This window comes from Argiope bruennichi, chromosome 9 (genome assembly GCF_947563725.1).
Source record: "Argiope bruennichi chromosome 9, qqArgBrue1.1, whole genome shotgun sequence".
Lineage (NCBI taxonomy): Eukaryota > Metazoa > Arthropoda > Arachnida > Araneae > Araneidae > Argiope > Argiope bruennichi.
In genome coordinates this window covers 76,870,565-76,894,992 of record NC_079159.1, presented here as the reverse complement: position 1 = coordinate 76,894,992, position 24,428 = coordinate 76,870,565, and the positions used below count along the sequence as shown (strand labels likewise).

The 24,428-nt window shown below is 27.8% G+C and overlaps 1 protein-coding gene across 4 annotated transcripts in view; it reads right to left on the bottom strand.

Moving 5' to 3' along the window:
* The window catches only part of LOC129983798 (CREB3 regulatory factor-like), a 44,453-nt gene that overhangs the window by 19,508 nt on the left and 517 nt on the right, over positions 1-24,428 (bottom strand). The gene's annotated exons all lie outside the window — the stretch shown is intronic.

Below are 24,428 nucleotides of genomic sequence, written 5' to 3'. Positions count from 1 at the left end.
TTTAGACGATTCATAAACATAGTTCTCAAATCAGATGAAGATTTTATTTTAAACAGAAAGAAACGAACAAAATTACAAATAGCGATAAGAAAACAATGGGATTGGACTTGGATCGGTTCATGTAATTAAATTAAATTGACTCCCGAATCACATTCAAAAGGATCTTTACAGATATTCTAGATGGGTATATGTAGCAGAGTCAAGATAGGATAATTTTTAAACACAGATGACAAATTTTGCTCAAAACTAGATTTTTCTGCGAATTTTGAATTTGACTTCTTGAAATTCTTTATAAAATTATTAAGAGCTTGCATCGCTTTTTACTGGAATTCAATATTCTGAACATTTTTAAAATTTAGAAAAGTTGTTCTTAACAAATCCAGTGTAAACGTAGACTGTAAAAAATAGCAAATTTAAATTAAGTACTTTATTTTAAGTTCGTTTTTGAATATTTCAAACAATTTCTACGAGAATGAAAATCAAACGATTTTGTTCCGATGGAATTTTATACAAAGCATTATATTCTTTCTTTTGTTTGATATCGTTTTAAATAAGTGCTAAAAAGTATCAAGGAAATATGCCAAATTAAACTAATGTACAAATTTGTAAGAGAGCCAATATAAGTAAACTAGCAAAACTATATAAAATGTATGATATTTTTTAAAATAATAATTCATAAGTTTATAAATATAGTTTAAAAAATATTTAAATAGCGATGATTGTATATGGTACTTCAATTCGTATACTGTATTTCCCTCAACTTTCTAGGATATTTCTATAATATGGCAGTTTTGCTATTAAATCTCGTTACATAACAAAAAGAATTGACATTTTTTTTTAAAGACTGGGTCCAAGTTGTGATACAGATCAACAATTTCGGTTTCTAGAAAACATCAAATTTTGTCTAGTATTGCAAATTTGAGTCACTACGTTTACAAACGCATGAAAAGACAAACAGACAGGCAGGCAGGCAGACAGTCAATTGACTGATGTATCTGAGCAGCAAGTCGTTGCCCGTCTACATTTTTTTATGATAAAACCATATACCGAATTTCACGCATCCTGCATATTTAAGTAGCGTATGCATGTGATCGGGCAGACAAGCTATCTTTAGAAACATTTCGCATAAAATGTGACGGAACTCTACAATTCTACTGCCCAAACTATATACCAAATCGCATCTGTCTAACTTGTTGCTTTCCATAGTATGCAAAAAGATTAAGATTTATTAATGCCGCTTTTATTTTTGACAATCACAATAAATTTTCATTGTAGACTTTAGCTAAAGCAATAAATCTCAAATGAAAATAAATCAGTACCACTTCACTGAAAAATATATATACCATATTTTTAAGGCGATGAAAATAAGCACATACGCAATAGAAGGGACTGCGACAGAAAAGATATAAAACTTTCACAAAACTCAGACTCAATAGGCTCTTCAGACAGCAAAATGGGTATTTCAACACAAAAAATGCCGAGCGTAAGCACTATTAATATCGTCACAGTCTGGGTTCTTATCGACTGCCTGTAGCCCAGGTATTTCAACCATTTTCTGCATAAGGATTCACAACTGATTTCCCAAAACATTTTCGAAATAATGATAAGAACCTTAACTTTATGCTCTAGGATTATAGTTTTTAAATTCAATATATATAATTCTGTAAAGAGAAAATTTTCTGTTTATTAAAATTAAACGAATTATTGGCTCAGATGTTCAAATTATTATTTTTATTGACTGGCTAATTTCGGATAAAAATGATTCGATATTGATATTTATTCCTAAAGTATTCTCTACCATCTAGTGATGAGAATTAAATTTGCGCTTAATATTTTGTATCATTTATCATGCTTGAATTCATTTTCCGATTATGATACAACGAATACTAGTTTATATTATGTTTTTCGAGAATCAATAGATCGACAGATAGATAGAATCACAAAATCAAACTTCTTTATCAAGTTAAAGTTTCCTTTTTTAAAATCAATCATTTGAATCGTAGAATAACACTTTTAATCTATATATTTTTTTTACCCAGTCCACCAATTTTAACTGATAGAAAACGCATTTACAGGCATTTTTCAACACCCCCCCCGCCTTTTTTTTCTAATTTTAAAATATTTTTCAAGTTTATCTGTTTTTAAAAATTTACTTCTGACATAATCAAGCTAATCACAATGTCCAGCAATTAATTTACCTTTTATAAATACCTACTATTTCTTAAAATTTTCTTCTCAAATTAATGACTTTTTATCCAAAGCCGAAAAATTGGTGTCTTAACTTCCACCAACCCTCTCGTTCTTATCCAGTAACATATCAAAGGTAACCATCTCAAAAACTTAAACCAATAAAATTGCTGTTACAAGTTTTTTTTTTTCAGTATTTCTTGAGAACTATATTAAATTATATGGGGGGGAAAAAGATTTCTAAAATTTTTAAGATCTGTAATTTTTCGAAAAACTACAAAATATTAAAAACAGTACAACATATTTTCACACTTTTATTAAAATTAAATTTGTGTGGAGCAATTATTCCACGTAAAATAATCTTTTGCATTGAAAATAAATTACTTTTAAAAGTAATTGCTCACCGTCGTTTGGAATTCCATTGAAAGCTAATAAATTTTCACTTTCTGGTATATGAAGCATGCTTAAAGTTTTGCTCAAAAATGCTGTATTCAAAAACATAATTAAATTTTTGTGATTAATTAAATAAACCGTTGATTTTCCGTCAGTTAAAAACATCAAACTTTCATTTAATGCAACATTGGACGTATTAGTTAATCTCTAATTATAATAAAGATGGAAGTGTGTGTATGTGCGCGCGTCCGTATGGTTTGCATTTTGACGACCTACAGGTCAGACCGTTCGACTTAGAACTACTAAAATTGAAAAATATATACTTTTGATGTTGCACCTCCATCTTTTTTTAGCTGCTATTTCAAATAATTAAATTAAGTGAAATTCTGACGTTTTGCATGCTAATTTCTGAAAATACAAACGCAATAGATTTTATATCATTTCAAAATTTAAAAAAAAAATAATGTTTTTTAATTATTATACCAATTTAATAAAAGAGCGAATTTTTCCTGAATATTAATTAGCATTTTTTTTTAAATATTTTTTTCCCTAACTTCCAACAATAGATTGCATTGTTGCTATGAAATTCAAACAGTTTTCATTGTTTCATCAAATATTTATTCCATTGAAGAAAGCTAATGAAAGAGGATTCTGTATTACATTTGCGTAGTTTATAAAACAAAACAAAAAAAAAATCACGACATTTAGAAGATGGACGAACAAGATATTTCCGCTTTTAATAGCGTTCTGATGTTATGATTTCCTTCCATTAAAAAGGTTCATGTACGAAATAAATAGAATTTAAATAAGACAAAATAACATGAAATTATATCCAAACAATTTATCCAAAATTAAATAAAACCAATATTCATGGCGGACTAGCTGGTCGTCTGAGTGACTAGTAAATAATTAAACTAACTTTTTAATATGAAATCTGTACAACAGCAAGACATTGTGAAAAAAAATAAATAACGGTCTTTACATATATCTGCGGTGAAGCTTTATAAGCCAGATAACAGCTACAGGACACGAATAATTACTTTTGTCTTGTGGTTTTGTTACTCGGCTACGAACCATAAGGTTACGAGTTCGATCCTCGCCTATCGTCAATAGCCACATATCATTCAATAATTATAGTAATACGTGTTACCCATAGCTAGTAATAATTGCAGGGCATCTGATGTTCGCTATTTATCCTAGATTTTGAAATAAAATCTTTGAAATCAAATTTCTTAATAAGAAAAGTGCGGTGAATATCAGATGATAAAATATTGCCACTTCACTACTGACTATATTATATAGATATATTACTTCAATAATTTTACCTTTCTTCGCTGAAGAGAAATTTTGCTACATAAATTATAATGTTGTTCACTGTAAAAATCTACAGTTTAGAAATCCATTTTTAGCAAACCGTTTTAATAAGAAAATATTTATATTTATTTGCTAGTTCATCTTTTGAGACCAGAATAAAGCAATAAGTTCTTGTCAGTTGCACGCGTGCACAAAATCATTAAAAGGGCGAGAATAACAGATTGAGTTAAAATTCCTGATGCCTTGCAATTTTATTTTATTTTTTAATTACTAACATACAAAATTTTACTGAATATTTTGAAAAAGAGGGTACGTTATTGAAAGGATGGCACAGTTACATAAGTTTCACATAAATACAGAATCGGCGTTTTACTGGAAAAAGCAAACCCGTTTCCAGGAGAGAAAAAAAAATCAAAATTCTTGATAAGGAGGTTTTAACCTTAACATCTCCGAGAAAAAAAAATTTAAAGTGGGTTATAAATGGAAGGAAATGTGGAAAAATACAGATTACGAAAATTTTCCCATGCTAAACAATACAATTCCAATTACAAAATCTGTCATTTCATGAATTCCAAAACTATTTATTGGGCAATCCTTTCGTAACTACACCAAATAAATGCTTAATTGATATAAAAATAAAATAATAAAATAAAAAAGATGTTGAAAATATAATGGACATTAATATTTTATCCTATTCCAGTCTTTAGATTATGTATGTTTTCCATAAATTTAAAATTCATTCTGACAACCTTCCCTCCATTTTTGAAGAAAGGAAAAATGTTGATAATTGCAAGTTAATGAATTGCCTAATACACAGAAAATCGCATGAAATCAAAATTTAAAATGAGGAAATACTGATTGTTTTGAAAGACTTCTGTAGAAATATGGCCATATAATACTGTCGTGAGAAAGAGTTTAAATCCCAGTACACTATAAAATAAATCATTTCAAATGAATTGGAGACTAGAAGATGGCAGAGATAAATGCAATCCTGCCAGAAATTTTTGGCAAAGATAGTAATTGAAGGTAGGTGAAGAAATGTTTAGTTAAAAGACTTCAAGTTAACACATACAAACTGCTTAAAATGAATTATCACAAAATGCATTTGCTGAGATTTTTATAACAGATTAAATTATATTCCATTCAACAATCATACAGCAATCTTGCCCAGTAACCGATGTGTCATTGGTTTTGTTGTTGTTGCTTTTTTATTTTGATTTTATTGGTATTTTCATTTTTTACAGAAATAAAACGATCCTCCGGATATAGTGAAGTTACAATTTCATCTTTGAAGTTCGTTATAACGGAAATGGTTTGCAATTTATAAAAACCAGAATATCCGATTCAACGTTTAAAATTAACAGCATAACATTAAAAAAAAGAAATGAAAAGAGAATTATTCTGTAATTGCTTTTCTTATTTTTTAAAACAATGCATACTTGAGTGTTGTATTACGAATTCCCAAAATAACTATTTTGATGCCCACAATTTCTGGCGGTTCATAAAATCCAATTTTACCGTAAATACAATAAGAGTTAATGTAAACGCTCTGGTATCTATAAATTACGGGACAGCCCACATTTTGTAAGAAAAAATAAATTGTAATAGTTTCATGCCATTACAGTCGCAAATACCGAGTACAAAGCGGAAACATCCCATTTTATGATTTTGGAAGATAAGTAAAATGATCAAGACAATTTCATTACAGATTCTTTTAAGAAATCTTTGTAGAGCATGTATTCATTGTAATGAATATATCAATTGCACTTACTCTTGACCAGATTATACAGGAGAATTTGTATGACATGCTTTTAAAAAAATGCTATAAGACATGTTATAAAAATTTTCATACTATATAATTATAGATTGCGCTCTGCATCTCCCAACAGCATTCCATATATGTTCTATAGGGTTAAGGTAAGGTGAATAAGTAGGTTACTTTTTTCGATGCATCCTGCACTTTAAAAAATATCTGAAAAACACGACGCAATATGACACAGGAAATCATAACCCCTGAGGATGATATAATTTCCAATAGCACCACAAAAATTATCTGCATAAGCAAAAATACCTTGGTAATAAGTATATCATGATAATTAATTAGCGTATTCCTAATTGCTCTTTTCTATACGTTACGTTACTCATACCCGATCAACATTATGTTCACGAAATATATTATAACCGTTCAACATCATGTTCATGAACTATATTGCCGCCATCTCTATAACGGCCAGTTTCCAAGATATTAGTGGAAGAATGAATAGTTTTAAATTTAAACCACACATCTGACGTGTTAGTTGTTGTTGTTTCTTATGGCACTTGCAATGGACAAGCCCGCTGTTCGAAGACAGCGATTTTAAGCCGGTGGGGGAACGTCTCTTGTTTCTATAGTAGCGCCAACTAGGGCCAAGAGTACGACTTTGCTACTCACGCATCACTCATTCGCTTGCACAACCCCTTTTTACAGGAGGGCACATTCACACATCACACAGATAGAACAACGGAAGAACAACCATGCCCGAACCGGGACTCGAACCCGGAACCCCCAGATCACGGGGAAGACGCGCTACCCCTATGCCAGGACACCGGTACACATCTGACTTACTGAATAGGAAAACAATTTTTAAAAAATCATTTTTACCAGTACATTTTCTCCTGTTAATAGTCCAGTTGGTGTACCCATGGCACTACTCACATATTTTCTAAGTACGAACTAATCAGTAGAACACATCTCACTGCTATATACGCAATTGCCAATGCTTAATGCCCGTGTTTGTCTGCATCTCTTCATAACACTCATCCAATGGTTTCTTTTGATTATAATATGCAGCTTAATTCGGTTTGTCAGAACTAAAACATCTAATAACTGTCCCAATTTCATACAATCTATAATTCAGTAACGACGTTTTTGACAATTCCGAATTCATAAACGTCATCAATGCTTAAACAAGCTTCTTCAAAATTTTTTAGAATATTTTCATTAGAAAACTAAATAGATAATAGAATTGATTTGCATAATTTACAATATCTAGGGCTAAAATATTAATAATAAATGTGCAGTTGTACAATATATTAGTTTACGTTGTCATTTTTTACTATCTCATGCGACATCCAAGCTTGGTTACGTGGTTCAAAATAATTGCATATTCATCCTGTAAAGCATATATCCCATCTTTCCAATTATATCACTTTCCTTAAGTTAATTACAATTTACATTTGTACACGAAAATCAGCATTCTGCGCTTGTTCCTAGATCTATGAACTACAGCAAAAAGAAAAAAAGAATAAATATATTTTTAATGCACAGAACATTTTCTCGAATAATGTGATTAATATTCAGGAAACTGAACTATCCAGTTAATTTAATCAAATCAATAATATAGTAGCAAAAAATTTCATAGTCAAGGTAATTCAGTCTACTGATTGCATACGAAATTATCTTCAGTTTTAAAAATAGCAAAGTTTGAAACTCTTTGTCAAAAAATGTCTAGATGACACGTTTATGAATCAAATAAAATTCACTCAGAATTTATTTCATCCAAGTTATTGTACGAGTTCATAACTTCTAAAGTTAAAGAGCCCTATTTCAAAAAATAAAATGGATAAATAGTTTTCACCCGAAGAAGCATAATTTTGGTTTTCTGTAAATACATCTGATTACCTATCGGCAGAAATTTACAAAACATGCAAAACTGCATACACAAAATAAGCAATCAATTGTGATTGTAAGAAAAGTTCACAAAATATAGAATAATTTATACAAAGATTAATCAATGTATAAAGGAATCCAATTGTGTAACCCAGTGGCGTCTCGTCAGCTCATAATCCAGTAGTGCTGCAAAAGATATTTTTTTAAGGTTTCTAATACATAATCTGTCCAAACCAACGAAGTATTCAACTTTTTTGAATGTATACACAATTTGGAACGTTTTGTGTTTAACTTCGTATAGTAAAGATACTCAAGTTTCATTTTGGAACTCTTCCCAGTATCCTATACAACCCAAATTTAATGGTTTTGATGTCAAGACTATAACCTCATAATTCTTTTATGATACTTATTGTGTTCTGGAGTTACACAATAAGTATGTTCAAATACACATGGGTAGTCTCTGCCAGTTCTGGAACAAAGACCATATACTAAAATTCATTCATCTAGCTTGTCGCAATTATGATACGCATTTCAAATAGGAACAGAATGATGGACAGTCAATCTTTCGTCGAACTTAATCCAAGCTTTGATACAGATTTAGAATTCTAATAAAAAAATATAATGTTGTATTTTAGTTTACTGTGTTTTGAGTCAACGTGTTCATATACACGCTTAAATATATATAGATAGACTTCTTATAGTTAAAATTTACAAAAATTGTAAAATTTCGATTTAAAGACTGTATACTAAATTTTATTCGTCTGTATCGTAGAATTTCTGAATTGACTAGTGAATAATCTAATACGCAATCGGTAGAAATCATAAATAGTTAAGAGGGGGAAAGTCGATAAACATTACGAAATAATCTAATTAATAATGTTCTGAAATAACACAAGGTGTGCTGCAACTCTACAGCCCCAATGAAAGAGCTGCCAGTAGTATAACCTATGTATTTATATATAATCACATTAAAAAATCATATTTCTATGAGGATCTTTGAGAGAATTCAACACAGTTGTCTAATTTATAAAATTTTCAAAAAACAGAGAAAACAGGATAATTTTTAAATATGTTTACTTATGTAATTGCATCAAATTATAAATAAATGATATTACTTTTTGTGGCTGTTGTTGTTGATAGCGCCCGAAAAAAAAACATGTACAACAAACGTTAAGAATAATAATACCTCATAAGAATAATTTCAATTCAAAATTCTCGGTTCAAAAATCATTAACTCCGAATAAACTTCAAATTTATATCCGTTTTTAATGCTGTAGCTGAATATTGAGATTTGAATCACAAAGCTCAACAAATTTGTACAAGTAATAATTGCACACTTATCCTTATTATAACATATAATTAGTTATCATAAAAATATATAATACAATCAGATAAATACTTGATCAACAAAGAACTGGCAATCGAATTATTTCATTTATTTATAACATATTCCTTGACAATAAAATGTTAAAATATTCACAAATTACAAAGCATGTATAAACTATACTTGCTTTGCCTGCCAAACATATCAAGACCAGCGGATTTCTACGAATCATTTCTAAATACATTGCCTAAAATAAAATTCTAAAAAAGGAAAAAATTAGCCTCCCCCCTAAAAAAATAGCAACGAAATCTACAGGTAATCTATTTCCATTTCCCAACGTCAATCTTTATTTGAAGTTAGGATAAAAAGTCTTCACACAGATGCTATTTGTTCAGTTCCATACCGATTTATTTAACCAGACTTGCTTCCCTATTGTAGAGAAATGTCCTTTATTGTAACAGATGTCAGTGAATTAGTTTTTATTTCAACTTACGACATAGGCGAAATAAAAAAAATACTTATTTAGAAACAAAATTACGTAATTCAAAGAGGATAAAGAAATTTTTCTTTACCATTTGTATATGTAAGATTTTTTTTTTTTTTTCCAAATTAAACACTCCATTTGAAAACGCATTCACTAAGTGCAGCCAATAAAAAATAACAAAGTTTTTCACAGAAAATTCATTATACGTAAATATTAAAATATATATACTTAGAAGAATTCAAATCTAACAGACGATTTTTAAATTAAAAATTAACTTAAAATTAAATTTAAAAATTATTTTTCATCAAATCACATAAATACAAAATATTGAAATGTTCATTCAATTTTCTGAGTAAACAATAAAGATATATGTAATTATTGCATGTGAAAAGGAAACAAACAGAAGTAACTGTAACTGTGCTCCACGTAACTTTTCAATTCTACATGCAATGACTAGAATCGAACAGCACAAAGAAAAACAAAATATTTTACTTCTGAAAACACAGCCATGTACCAAAATCTCCTTTCCCCTTCTACCTTCACAAGGGACAATTATTCATGAAAATAAGATCCAAAAGGGAGAAAAAATAAACAGAATGATTTTTGTTCCTGAACACAAATAGATGATAAAGAAAAAAAAAGAGAGAGAGAGGGAGAACAGGAGGCGTGAAATTCATAGCATAATGATGTAACCGAGTTAATCGGCGCTAGAGTTATGTTTCAACCTTGATAAACAACTAAAAGGTAAAATTGTTTTAAAACCATCCTTTTGCAGTGTTGTGTAATCTGAACGGCCTTGACTGGCATGATACATGCATAAGTCAGCTGATACAAGAGGACGTACCAGTAGTTGCACTGACTTGGCCGACTGCCAAGACGACAGACGACTCGAAGAGTTTTTCTCGGTGTTTACTGTTACATAACATTCAGCCGAACTGATAGGCGCAAGAATGTTTTCCCAAAAGAATGGGTGGGTAAAAAAAAAAAAAATTACGCATAGGTACAAACTCGATTCTTATTGAAGTATCAAAGAGTAAAGTTTACTTTCACACGATTACGTTTATGTGCCAAGTGCTATGACAAAGTACAAAGTGCAGAGTTCTGCTTGTTAGTAGTTGCTATTTATAAACAAGCACTATTTAAACGGGCGTCGATTATAAACACGGAACTGGTGGTCTGTTTTCCCGCCATTTGATAAGCGAATCGATGAGGCCGCCTTTTGTTTACATCTGTTCGTTTCAGAACAAATACGCTACTCTCGCAAGTGTTCTACGAGAATAAGAAAACATGAAGATAAGCATATGTTTACATTTTTTTTTTTCTCTCATTTAAATAAAGGTCACTTGAGTTGTTTTATAGAGATTAAATTAAAAAAAAAAGCTTATTATTTATTAACAGAAAAATAGAACATTGTAATTCATTTTTTTTCAGAAATTTATTGTAGTGTGAGTAGTCTTTTTTACTGTTTATTAATTTCATTTGCATGCACATATACCGATTCCTTTTTCAAAAATTAGCAACTTTTAATTTATTAAATTTGCTAAATAAAACATACTTTCTTGCAAACATAATTAAACAAGGAAACACGGTTTTTCATATTTAATTCCTATATTATTAGGGTCATTTATAAGGATTCTTGTAGTTCAATTAGTTCAGCACTTTGTTTTATTTTTACATAAGTTTAATTTGTACGATTCCTTTGTCCACGCTATATCTCCAGAACTAGACAAGAATCAAACAATGAATATTTTCACAACGCGTGTCTCTCTTCTAAACATATTATAATGTAAGTAGTCATTAAATAAAATATTTTTAAAAATTTTGATTTTCAAACGAATTAATTTACTTTTTGTTATTACTACTTATTATTCTTTTTCTTTCTTTCTTTTTTAGTGCTGTTGAGTGGAAGATTATTCTGTGCATTTACCAAAAACAGCTATACAGAAACGAAATCTAAGCATCGAAAACTACAGTATTAAATAATAAATGGACGACTTAAGCACGCACCAATAATTTTTCAGCACATAACAGTAATGAGTTCACTCCTAGGTTTTTGAAATTTAAATTAGATATTTAGAAATTATAAAGCATCGTTACACCATTAGAAACTCAATGTCATTTAAGGGGATACAAAATTGAAATAGGAAGAAGAATACAAATAAAAACCGAAGGATCCCAAAACAAGGAAATAAATACTCAACAATATACATACACTCGTTAATAATGATGATGCATTAAGATATCGTACATATCCTTGCTCTACTTAGGTGATGAAACATAAAGCTACCAGAATGCTTTAAAATTAAGCACCGATTATCTTATTTTCATTTCTAATCCGTATCATAAAAGAACGAAGAATATTCGTTAAAATATAAAAGGTTCCTTTCTTTAAATACAGACATATCTCTATCCTAATCATATTGGGGTGGGGGGGAAGGAATATATTTAAATGTGAGTTTTCATTTTCCTAAGTAGACAAAATAAGAGAAGTGGGTTTAGATATCATTAATTCTTGAAACTGTGAATTACTTGAATTCTAAGTTTCTACAAAATTAGAACTTAAGTCCTAAAATTAATGCAACAAACATCCTGCTGAAACTTTTTTTAAAAAAAAGCGTTAAAATAAATAGGTCAAATTTCTTGAATTTCAATACTATACAGCATTTTGAAAGAGTACAAGTAATGGATCAAACAATCAACAAATTATTATTTTAAAAAATTCAAGAAAAAGAAAATAAAGTAATATATTTTGCTACAACTTTCACTATTTTCCATTAAAACTGATTCACGCATTTAGGTAAAAGTATATTACCTAATCAGTAACAGTTGCCGAGAAGAATTTTTCAAAAAACTTATTATTTAAAAAATTGCATTTTTTTTTATTTCTTTTACTATAAATTATTTACTAATAAGTAAATCTGTCACCTTTGATTCAAATTCGGGGAGACACTTTTCAGCTCAGAAAGAATAGTTGGAATTATAGTTTTTCAAACTAATCCGGACCACATCTTCGATACAAATGCAAACCATCAAAAGTGGAAATCACATTTTCCAATTCTGCTTTCTAGATATTTCATCAAATATGATGCACTTATTTGTAACGTCTTAAATCTGAATTCTCTTAACAAACTAAAAAAAAAAAACAATTGCAATATATCTAAAGAGTATCATTTGTTATTAGTCTCAGTATTAATTAATTTTAAGGTTTTGATAGTCTGCGTATGATCACTTAAATTAAAAGTTTTTTTCTCCCTGATTTACTCTATACAGAGAAATCTAAATAGTCTAAAATCCAACCACTCATCAAGTATTCGTTTAACATTCGTTAGTAAAAAATCTAACCATCACGCTTGGTGATGCTAAAGATAAAACCAGGGGAAAGAGCCTTCTTCGAAACTTTCACTTATTCTCCGTAATAAGTGTTATCTTCCCATACTGCAATACATAAAAATTGGAGAGGATAGTCAAGCCCATCAACTTCAGAGTCTTTCATACGAGCTAGTACAGGGGAAAAAAAGAAAGAAAAAAAAAGACGTGTAGATTTTGAAGTTTTTTTTTTTTTAAATAATCTCTTGAAACTAAAATTTGCTACAAGAAATCATGTACCAAATTTCATTTATTTAAATTGTTGGCTTTTCTTCCTTAATCGAATTTACATACACCCGAAAGTATGGATGGTCAATCTTATGATGGATTTGATTGAAAATTTGATTTCAAAAAAACGTTTTAGATACTAAAACTTTGTGCTACATTTTATTCATCTAGTTTTTTGCGTTTTGTAGGTATCTTATTCCCTCGCATTCGATATACAGATAGAAAAACCTTCCTTCTAAATTTGATAAAAATTTACAAACTTGGCGTAAAGGCTATATAACTACATACCAAACTTCAGTTATTTAACTCGAAAAGTTTTTGAATTATCGTGCCCGTCGATAGACAGGCTTAATTAAAAATATCAACTTCAGAGTCTTTCATACGAGCTAGTACAGGGAAAAAAAGAAAGAAAAAAAAGACGTGTAGGTTTTTAACTTTTTTTTTTAAAAAATAATCTATTGAAACTAAAATTTGCTACAAGAAATTATGTACCAAATTTCATTTATTTAAATTGTTGGCTTTTCTTCCTTAATCGAATTTACATACACCCGAAAGTATGGATGGTCAATCTTATGATGGATTTGATTGAAAATTTGATTTCAAAAAAACGTTTTAGATACTAAAACTTTGTGCTACATTTTATTCATCTAGTTTTTTGCGTTTTGTAGGTATCTTATTCCCTTGCATTCGATATACAGATAGAAAAACCTTCCTTCTAAATTTGATAAAAATTTACAAACTTGCCGTAAAGACTATATAACTACATACCAAACTTCAGTTATTTAACTCGAAAAGTTTTTGAATTATCGTGCCCGTCGATAGACAGGCTTAATTAAAAATTATATATATTCTTCGAACTCAAGGAAATCTGATAAGCAATGATCCATCGAAATTTCTAAATTGATTTTTTTTAATGATTTTTAGAGTATTTTCTATTTTCATACTTTATATACGAGAAAGTAAATAAAAATGGAATTTATCTACAAGGTATTCAGAACTATTCACAAATTAGCTAAAAAAGGGGCAATGAAATTCTAATGTTATAATAATGTATCTGCACTAGACAGTAAGAACATAAAAAGGACAAAATCCGGTATAGCATTCCAGTCACTTGCAATAAAAAGGTCAAATTTTAAACACTTTCATAAAGTATCCACAGTATGATTATGACATCCGATAAAAACGTCAATTTTAAGATATGAAATAAACCAAACATTCTGACAACCACAATTTCAGATAAATTTTGTAATAATAATCATTATGTAACTAGTAAAGGTGACGATATATCGAAGATTGGACAAAACTGAAGCTGATATCGCATATATCTAAGTGTCATGTGTATGGATGGCAATTCGTTATCCATTTCGCACCACTACAACTTCCGCGTAGTGCTCCTAATCTTTATCGAGTACACTGATTGATGTCCCACACAGATGAAGAAAAAGAGTTGAAATTTACGAAAGACTATGTCACCCTCATGAAATGAAGGTCAAATAAAAAACATCAAATAAAAACCTTTCTCTTTCAAAATGAAACCAACTTATATTTTCCCTTCTTCTTTCAATCAGATAACTTACGAGGAATATACATTTGGATTTACTGGCGCCAGAGTTGAAAATTAATCACTACTATACAATAATAGTTCACACCATGGCTTTGTTTCATACTTCCCTATCCTAAAGGTGGTGTCCTTCCTTTTTGCAGCTGTGCTGTTAAGATTCCATTTCGCGTTCACAGAAGTTTATTCCTTTTTTTGGATATGTCCTTCAGACATGTATGTATTTTACTAAATTTAGCCGAGCGGCAGCTCAACTGTAGGATAATAATTCTAGATTCGTTTATCGTTTTCAACATTTCACATGACATATGCATAGCATTAATCGTTATGGAATGTTATTTATAATAGTAGTAGTCATTTGTAAATAATTAACTGTACCAAACAAAAATTAATTTATAACAAGAGAAATTAATTTAGAATAATAAAAGTCAATTAAATAAAATTATATTTTTATATTTGATTATATATTAAACCGATATTGTAAATCACAAGAACTATCAATTCAATACTTTCCTGAAAATTTAATCTTACACTGTACATTTAAGTATTATTCTGTAATTTCCATTATTCTTTGTTAAAATTAATTTCAAAATTTTTGGTTTTAAAAATAGATGACTCATGTATTAATAATTGTTTGAAGTGGATTTAAAATTTTTAAAACTTACTTATTATACAGTCATTTACATTGCTGTTGATAAAAAGAATTTTAAAAAATAAACGTACACTTTAAGGACCTTGACTCCATGCATTCCCCATTATTAGGATGCGCCGGAATTAGATTCCATTCCAACTATTTTTCTTAGATATAGAATCAAACAATTAATTAGCAATTAAAATATCTGAAAATATATCTAATTAACAAATTAAATTTTAAAAAAAATTAATTTAGTCTTAACTTTTGGTTTGTCAAAGATTGAATTCAATTTGAAACATCCACACAGGAAATATGATAGAATATTCCAATGATGAAAACGAAATTAATGAATTACATAAAAGGAAAATATAGAGATAGTTTTCCGTTTTACAAATATAAATTTTCACTAAAATGGGATTTATAAAATAAGACAAAAACTGAAAAATAGAAATTTAATTTATAATAAGAATGGAAAATTCCGAGATCTTATCATGAATTAGTCAATGCACATTAATTCAGTTATCGATGGTTCATAGCAATAACGTTCCTTTTTTATCTTAGAATTCCAAATATAATTATTTAGCATCAAAATACTGCAAACCTAAAGACAGTTCATAAACATTAGCAATATTCAAAACTTCAATTGCCAGGCTAACCCAAATGTGATGTTTTAAACTCTATAATAGTTAAAAAGTAAACTGATTCTCAGAATTCCTGTGTTTACAAATCTCATCTAAACTTAGCAGGCAAAAGAAAGAGTTGTTATTCAGCAATGCAGTTAACACCCCACGCAAGTACTATTCTGCTTTTTTTCAAGTTAAATATCACAAGGTCAACTTCTTTAAAAAGCATATTTACAACTATTCACAGACCTAGATAAGTTCGTTAGTTACATATGGACACGTACTAAACGAGCTATCCATAGCATATTGTCAATGAATAAGAAATCGAATTTCACAGAAATATACAGAATAGATTAAATTAATCAACTAAAAATAGCAACCTATTATTAAATCTGAATTCAAAATAATATGGAAATGACTTGACTGAAAAAATTTAAGCATAAGACTATTTAAACAATTAAATGTTCCATTAAATATAAAGCGTTCATACACTTGAAATACAAAATCATATAAAGAAATCTGAGCATCAAGTTTGAGAAAAAAATTTTGAATACTGAAAAATTTCAATGCGGCCTTATCGTAAATGGTACACATATTCAATTAAAATGAACGAAAAATCGGGCAATTAAAATAGATTTCAGAGAAAATGTGGATACACTATAAGTGCAATAGGTTAACTCTAGAGTTAAAAGACATTTAATATATTTAATCGACTACGGAAAACATTACTTTTTTCAACCGCCATTAATTTTAATGTAAAATTTTAAAGAAATAATATTTTTTAATCAGTAAGCTACTTTTCGTTTCACAAAGTGAATAAAAAATACCCTGAAGATATCATTAAAATATTATCAAGAAATTGCATTAAAAAACTACCAATTAAAAAAATATTTAGTACTGAAAAAATCGGCACCGTATTTTTAAATAAAATTTCTTCAGATAACGAAAAAAAAATTAAACAAAAATTAATGCAGAAAAAAAAGTCATTAAGAAGAATTTCTAATAAGAATTTTTCATTCAATTCCTATAAATATAAATTCACTGAGAAAATGAAATGCAATGATTTTAAAAATGTTAAAAAAAAGAAACAAGAGAGAGAAAAAAAACAAGACAAGGTTATCAATTTCTAATTTAGGTTATTCTAATGATGAAAAATTTTTAGGCAAGTAAAGGTATATTGCCATGATTCAGTCTTGCGCAAGTCCTTAAGGAAAGGTCAAGGTTATCTAAGATCGCCTCCGCTGCTATTCGCATACAAGGAATCTGAAAATAAATAGCTTAATAATGGATTCCTTCTTTTAAGATTCCATCTTTTTCCCCCTGCATACTTTTTTCCCCTCACGGGTTACGATTTGCTTCGGAAAACTTTTGGCTTTGAAAAAGCAAGGAACGAGGTAGGCTTTTCCAAATGCGGATACAAACAATTTCTAACAATAAAATATTCAGTATTCAGTTGGCAACATTTGAAATAGGAACATAAACATCAATTTCGAAAATTCGTTTTACAACACCCATTCCATGTGCACTATATCAGTATTAGAAAGTAATAAGCATGAGTATCGAATAGTTCCAAGAATTCTATAATAAATAACTGTCCCATACACAAAGCAAAAAAGACGTTTTAAAAATTAAATGTGATAATTCATTTCTGAATATGTACTTTCGAAATCCTACGTTATTGTAAAGAAAAATCAATATAAAAATTTTCAAGTTCCATTCAGAAAAATAAATATATTCGTCAATTTTATACGCATAAAAACATTAATGTTGCAAACAAAAAAGTATAAAAAAATTGTAAACACATGCAAAGGAAAAAGATTGAAAAAGCGGCAAGCATGCAATTTGATTTAAAAATAGAAGAAGAAAGAAAAGAAAAGAATAAAGAAAATAGAATTTAAAAAAAAAAAAATCCATCTTCAAGTAATGCAGATTTGTCGCATCATAAGAAACTGCTTACGCCATTGTATAAATAATCAACGTACAGCCAAACTTGTATTTGTAAGGTAGGTAGGGACCACATAAAATAAATCGCACAAAAAAAATATTACGAAACTTCATAAATAGCTATAAAAAATAATTTTTTACAACACATTAATAAAAAAAAATTATCTGGTGTAGGGGGAACCACATAAAATGAAAAGCATATCTTAGAAAAATTTATGAAATATTGAGAAAGTACTTTCCAAATAAAATAGTTAAATAATACGTGGAAACATTTTTTTTAAGTTTAACTTCTCATTTTAAACATGGAGAAATTTTCAAATTTCCTTTAATTTAATATCACACGTCATAATCCCAAACCCGCATAGTAGTGATGAACTGGTTCAAAATCACTTTTATGATTTGAAGATATTACAGTTTATTTATTTTGGGAATATACTATTTGTTTTGTTTTGAAATATTGGAAGTTGATGTGGCATGTACATACATTGTAAACCATACACATTGTTTACATATGTACACAGAAAATATTATAAGGGTGTTATAATGCCAACAGCATTGAAATTCATATACCACATTGAAAAAATCCCATAAAAAAGGACCGCACAGAAACAGGTTTCACTGCATTCTTAAAAATCTTAATCGCAACTAACAAATTATAATTATAACTTATAAACTTTACCGCAAACGCGCATTAATATAGAAAAAAAAACGCAATGACATTTTTTTTTTAAAAATTTGGAAAAAGAAATTTATAAGAAGAAACAATCAGCTCAACTCTAAATAATAACTCTTGGCTTTTATATCGGTAGTTTTTCTTTTAATCTCTACAATTAATAATTTATAAAAATTTATTTATCAAAAAAATTATTTTAAACAATGATGACACTTAAAAAATCAGTTTATTTTAACATTGAAAATATCAATTGATTTACTAGTTTAATAATTAGTAACATTAAAAAATAACTGATTAACTGACTTATAAATTCAGCATCCCTAATAAATGAATCGAAAAAAAATCACTTTGAATTGGAATGAATTTTCGAATTCATTTTTTTCGAAAGAAATGACGAGTTAAAAGGTTACTAATGTATGTATATTCTATAAAAATAATTAAACATCAAAAAAGAAGAAAATTTAATATCATACTACGAAATTGATACACAAGCAAAAAGTTAAATACAATAATAACACAGAATAAAGAAAATACCATTAGAGTTTCATATAAATTCAATAATAATGAACATAAAAATTAATATTTTTAAGACTCAACATGAATAACCATTCTTAAAATGGGAAAAGTATTTCTGAAGCATAATATTTGGAAACTTAAAAGAAAACAGTAATTTTACATTCATAATTTAAAAAAATACAAGGTATTAAAATTGAGATGACACATGGTTGCATTTTATACTCGCTTTCCATATTAAGTGCTTCGAACGAAGACGCGAAAAATTTGCAAACGATGCGATATGAATAATTTACATTTAGTTGAAATGTAATCATCTTAAAATTCCTTGAAAACCAGCGTTATCAAAACATTCAACAGGTTTCCTTCTTCTTAAAAAGCAAAATGTTGCACCAAACGACAAGATGACCTTTTAAATTTCACTGCAACAGCGCAATGCTACTTACAAAACTTTCAAAAAGATTTGCAAGAATTAAAATTAGTAGCTCATTGTTTCGAAAACGTACAACGACCTCCCTTCTCAGATTCGAGTGACCTTCAATTCCGAAACATTTGAATGAAGCTCACATGAGAGCTTTATGTCCAACACTCCCAACTAACCGACTCAATTCACTCAAAATGGAAGACCATTCTAAGAACGGAATTCTTTTTATATTCGAATTTATTGCTCGAATAAATCAAAACCGCTACACTTATTCTTTAAAAAGAATAATGGACTGAGAGAAACTGCATAAAAAAATCTGTTATGAAGTAACTGAAGAGTATACTTGTTATAAAGGAACAATGCAAATAAAAAGAATAAGAAAATGAATATATGATATGAAAAGAACGAAAACGAAAATAAAGATTTAAAAAATATAATCCAAAGAAATAATGGAATGAATATTAAGATGATCACTTCCTCGAAGAAATTAGAGAATGAAATCGGTAGATTTTGTTCTTAGCAACTACTAAAATTCTTCCTCGTTTAAATACCCACTCCTGTACGTCGTTCGCATTACTGAAAACTTGTTACTATGTATTCCCACGAATAAATTATGCTTGTTCTTATTTTCAACTACAAAATATTATTTTATAAATGAATTAAAATTATAATTTTTAAATTATTTTCTGTTTGGAAAAATAATAATATCAGATTCATCATAATATTTAAAAAAAAAATAATGGAAGTGAATTGATTTTTTAAAAAATATATACATCAAAGTTAAAGATTCTTACAAAATGTTAAATCTATTTTGTGAATAATTAACTGAAATGAAATTTACAAAGAACACGGAAGAATATTATTAAAATATATTATTTAATAAACTTATAATCAACAATTCACTATATTTAGATTTAGATATGAAATTTAAGAAGTTAAACGCTGTTTCAATTGCAAAAATATAATTTAATGAACAGACTTTTTATCTCTTGAAAAAAAGGAACGTCAGTAAACAATTACATCAGCTTTTAATAATACCCGCTTGTTTGACGACGATGTCCAAGCAAAAAAGATTTCGCTTTATAAAAAGTAACCACAAGATTAAAATTATCAATCTTATTATGTAATTATACTTAGTTTTAAATACCGACACACATAACTTCAAGAACCGATTAACATACACAAAAAAAAATGCACTTCCGTTGGGAATATATAGTATATATATTATTATTAACACCTCCCTCTATATTCTGAATCTTTCGAAAGCGGAAAATAGTTTTCAAATTCATAATTACTATAAAATAAATTGAAAAATCATAGATTCAAAGTTTACTACAGAAAGATGAATCAAGAATACTACGGAGAACAAAGAACAGAACAGAATACTCAAAATTATCTCTATTTATAATAAAGATGTGTGTGTATGTTTCGGCTCTCAACAGGCCAAACGGTTTAACCTAGAGCTACCATACTTGCAAATACTTTTGAGAATAAAAGTGTGTTCATCTTAAAGGAATTTTTTATATATATTTTAATTAAAAATTAAGTTAGAGTTAAACATTTCTCGCGATAACTTCCGAAAATATTCCCGCGCAAAAAATGACTTTTACGCAGTTTTTAAGTTTAAAAAATTATCTTTCAATGTTGCCAATTTACTTGCTTTAGACTAAATTCAATAAAACTTTAAACATATTTTTAAGAATATTTCACATCAATATTTTCGTTGATTTACTCACAGTATTTTCAGTGTTCTGAATGAAACCGAAATCGTTTTCTTTGTTCCATTGCGTGATTTTCTTCCAGTGTTGAAAGCTACAGAAGAACTTTGTTGAATATTTATTTATGCGGTTTATAGACACATAAAAAAATTACATATCGCTAAATTCAGAGAATAGATGAACCGCACGTAACAGCGCTATGATGTCATGGAACTAGTCTCCAAAAAAAAAAAAAAAAAAAACATATGTAAGACTATTAAAATAAGACGGCTTCAACATTTAACAAAATCATATTCATGAAGTTTTATCTAAACGAATTAACTGAAATTAAATATAACCAATATCTCCATTCAACCAGCAAGTCTAGAATACAAGCAATGAAATAGTAATCAAAATGGTTTTTGAACAGGTCAAGGACTTTCAGTGATTATTTCTAGAATGGTTTATGTCTTTGATTTGTTAGACCTATCAGTATTTCGTAAAAACGTAGAAGAGCAATAACGATATCATTAATGCATCGGAAAATATCAGAAAAATTGTCGCACACACAAAAAAATAGCAATCAAGCCGAGTCCAAAAAAATCCTACAATCGCAATCCATATAACTTGGTATAAAAATTAAAACGTCTATAGCAAATTCAAGATGCTATAGAAGGTGAATTTTTAAATACGTTTTAAAATTAAAAAAAAATAGTTTCTCAAAAAAATGGTATATATTTAACAATCGCAATTAATCATTTCATTCGCAAATATTCAATAATTTTCGCAATTTTGAAAAACTTTCGGAATTGAAATCCACAGCATTTAAATTTTGTAGGAAACTGTAATGGATATTTTCAAATGTTCTTTAAAACTATATCGTTTTTATAGTGATTACCATGTTTTTGTTCATAATGAAATTTTCTTTTACAAATTTATAAAAAAAAAAATCATCACATATTTCCGATATTTTAATTTTTTTAAAAAAATGAATATAAATGTTAATGATTATGTATTCAGAAGCCAATATTAATGATTACGTATTTAGAAGCAAATATTTTTTTTTCTTTCCTTTTCTTTTTTTCTTTGCAATTGTTGCTACATCTGACATTGATAATGATAAATTTTCTTTAATCCTACAAACGACAAAAGAGACACGACAATTCTTACAATTAAGCGAATGATAGTACTTTATTAATGAAGAAATAGGTTTCTTTACTTGTTTAATGAATCTAATATTAGGACAGAAATTAATGTTCTGAAAAACGCTAGTCTACTCACATTAATTCTATCGGCTAATCCAAAATTCGAAAGTCATTTCTTGATGAGTCGGACAACAACAACAAAAAAAAAAGAGAGAGAGAACTAGAGAGAGAAAATTGTTCTAGAAGTAGTTACTTTTTATTATTTTTTTGTTAAAAAAAAAAGAGACATATTCTATTTCGGAACTCGAAGATAACTTTCTGTTAGTTGCAGGAGACAAGATTTCATTATAAATTTTCCATGATAAATAAACATTTACTATTTCTTTTTTCTCGAGTCTTTTGCTTGCGCTTCTCGGGACTTGTAACGTATTTATGCCGTATTATTTTCATATCAGGCTTCTTTAATGATATTCTTTCATAACAAATGTACAAAACTATTGACAGATATCAGAGATCGCTATTTTAATTGTGCTAATAATCACTACATCAAACATTGTCCTAATATTCATACACTATAGATATGATTTTGAAATATTAGATCTTAATTAAACAAAAATTGCAAGCCAATGGTCTGACTTCATTGAATCCATAATCATTCTTACTACTGGGCGATGATAAGCAACAAAAATGAGTATAATTTAAAAATCATTCAGAAGAAAAAAACAACCCTATTTTAAGTTATATTAAAGTACTATTTTTTAAGTATTTGAATTTATTTTTAATTTGCACCATTACATATTAAAAGAAACAAAAATCTTTTAAATGTCATTTTTTAGTATATAAACTCATGCATGATCAATTCTAAAAAATCTCAAAAATAAAATAAAATATCTAGAACTTATATTTTCTAAGTACTTCTATTTCTATTATATTTCAAATATTTTTAATTCTATTCCAAAAAGCTGTAAAAAATTGGGAAGCTTAATGATTAAACATGATATTAAAACTATACATTGAATTTCCAATATATTAAATATAATACAACATTTAATAAAAAAAAAATTACTAAGCTTAAAAAAGCACTGAACAGTTCTAGAAATATATAGATATAGAACTGAAAAAAATTGTTTAAACATTCTTAACAAGAAGGTTTGCTTAAATGTTTTACTAAAAACATTAGGGAAAAAACACGCAGGATTGGCATAATTTTAAAATTATTTTCATTGACTTATATTCATTATTTAATCATAACTAACATAATCTTCTTAATTCACTGATAACTTTATGAATTCATTCATGCATATATGTTAATAAAAATAAAACAGAATTTTAAAAATGACAGAGCAATTCTTTACTTTGACTTTTTTAAATTCTAATTTAATACATGAAATAAATCAAATGATGAACTTAATTCTTTCCAAAAACTACTGAATGTTGAAAATAAAATTTTACCCACAAAGAGTCATAAAGTAATGAAATAATATATTTATGATAACTAGAGATCAAAAACCTACTATAAGTCAGACAGATACAATATTCATCAATTCTGGAAATCATAAATGACATGTAATTTAATTTTACTACAAAGTGAAGTACTTTCAATTAAAATAAGCATCAATTAATATGTGACTATATAATAAAATATATTATTGAATAAATTTTTTAATTTGAAAACTTTAGCAAGTTTTAAAATAAATACAAATTTATACAACTTTATAGAAATATAACAGAAAATTATATTAAAATTTTTTTTTAAATAAATTCAACTGACTGAAAATTGAATAACCCATTTTAAACTACAAACTATTCAAATCCATTAAACATATCTTATTGCAAAAGCTTTCTTTAGTGTTAAAAAAATTACTTTCAAAATAGACTGCATATTTATATTTTAATTCTAATAAAAAAAATTTAAAATTACAGCTTTATTTTTTTAAATTCAGTGCTTAATAGAAAGTGGAGAATTTTCAAAATTGTGCAAAAAAAAAAATAATATTAATAGTAAACAACAGTTTTTCTAAATATGATTAACAAACACAGTATAAAATATAGAACTTAATTATAATTTCTTTCCGTAATGAAAAAGTATTCATTACTTTATACACATTTATATAAAGAATATTTCACTTTTAAACAGATGCACAGTTCAAGTTCCGTTTTTTTAAATAATAATCGATGTACGAAAATATACTGAAAATGATAAAAGAATTTAAATTAAAAAGAAACTGTTCATTAATTTCAAAATAATAATAATAAATGTAAAGAGAACTTC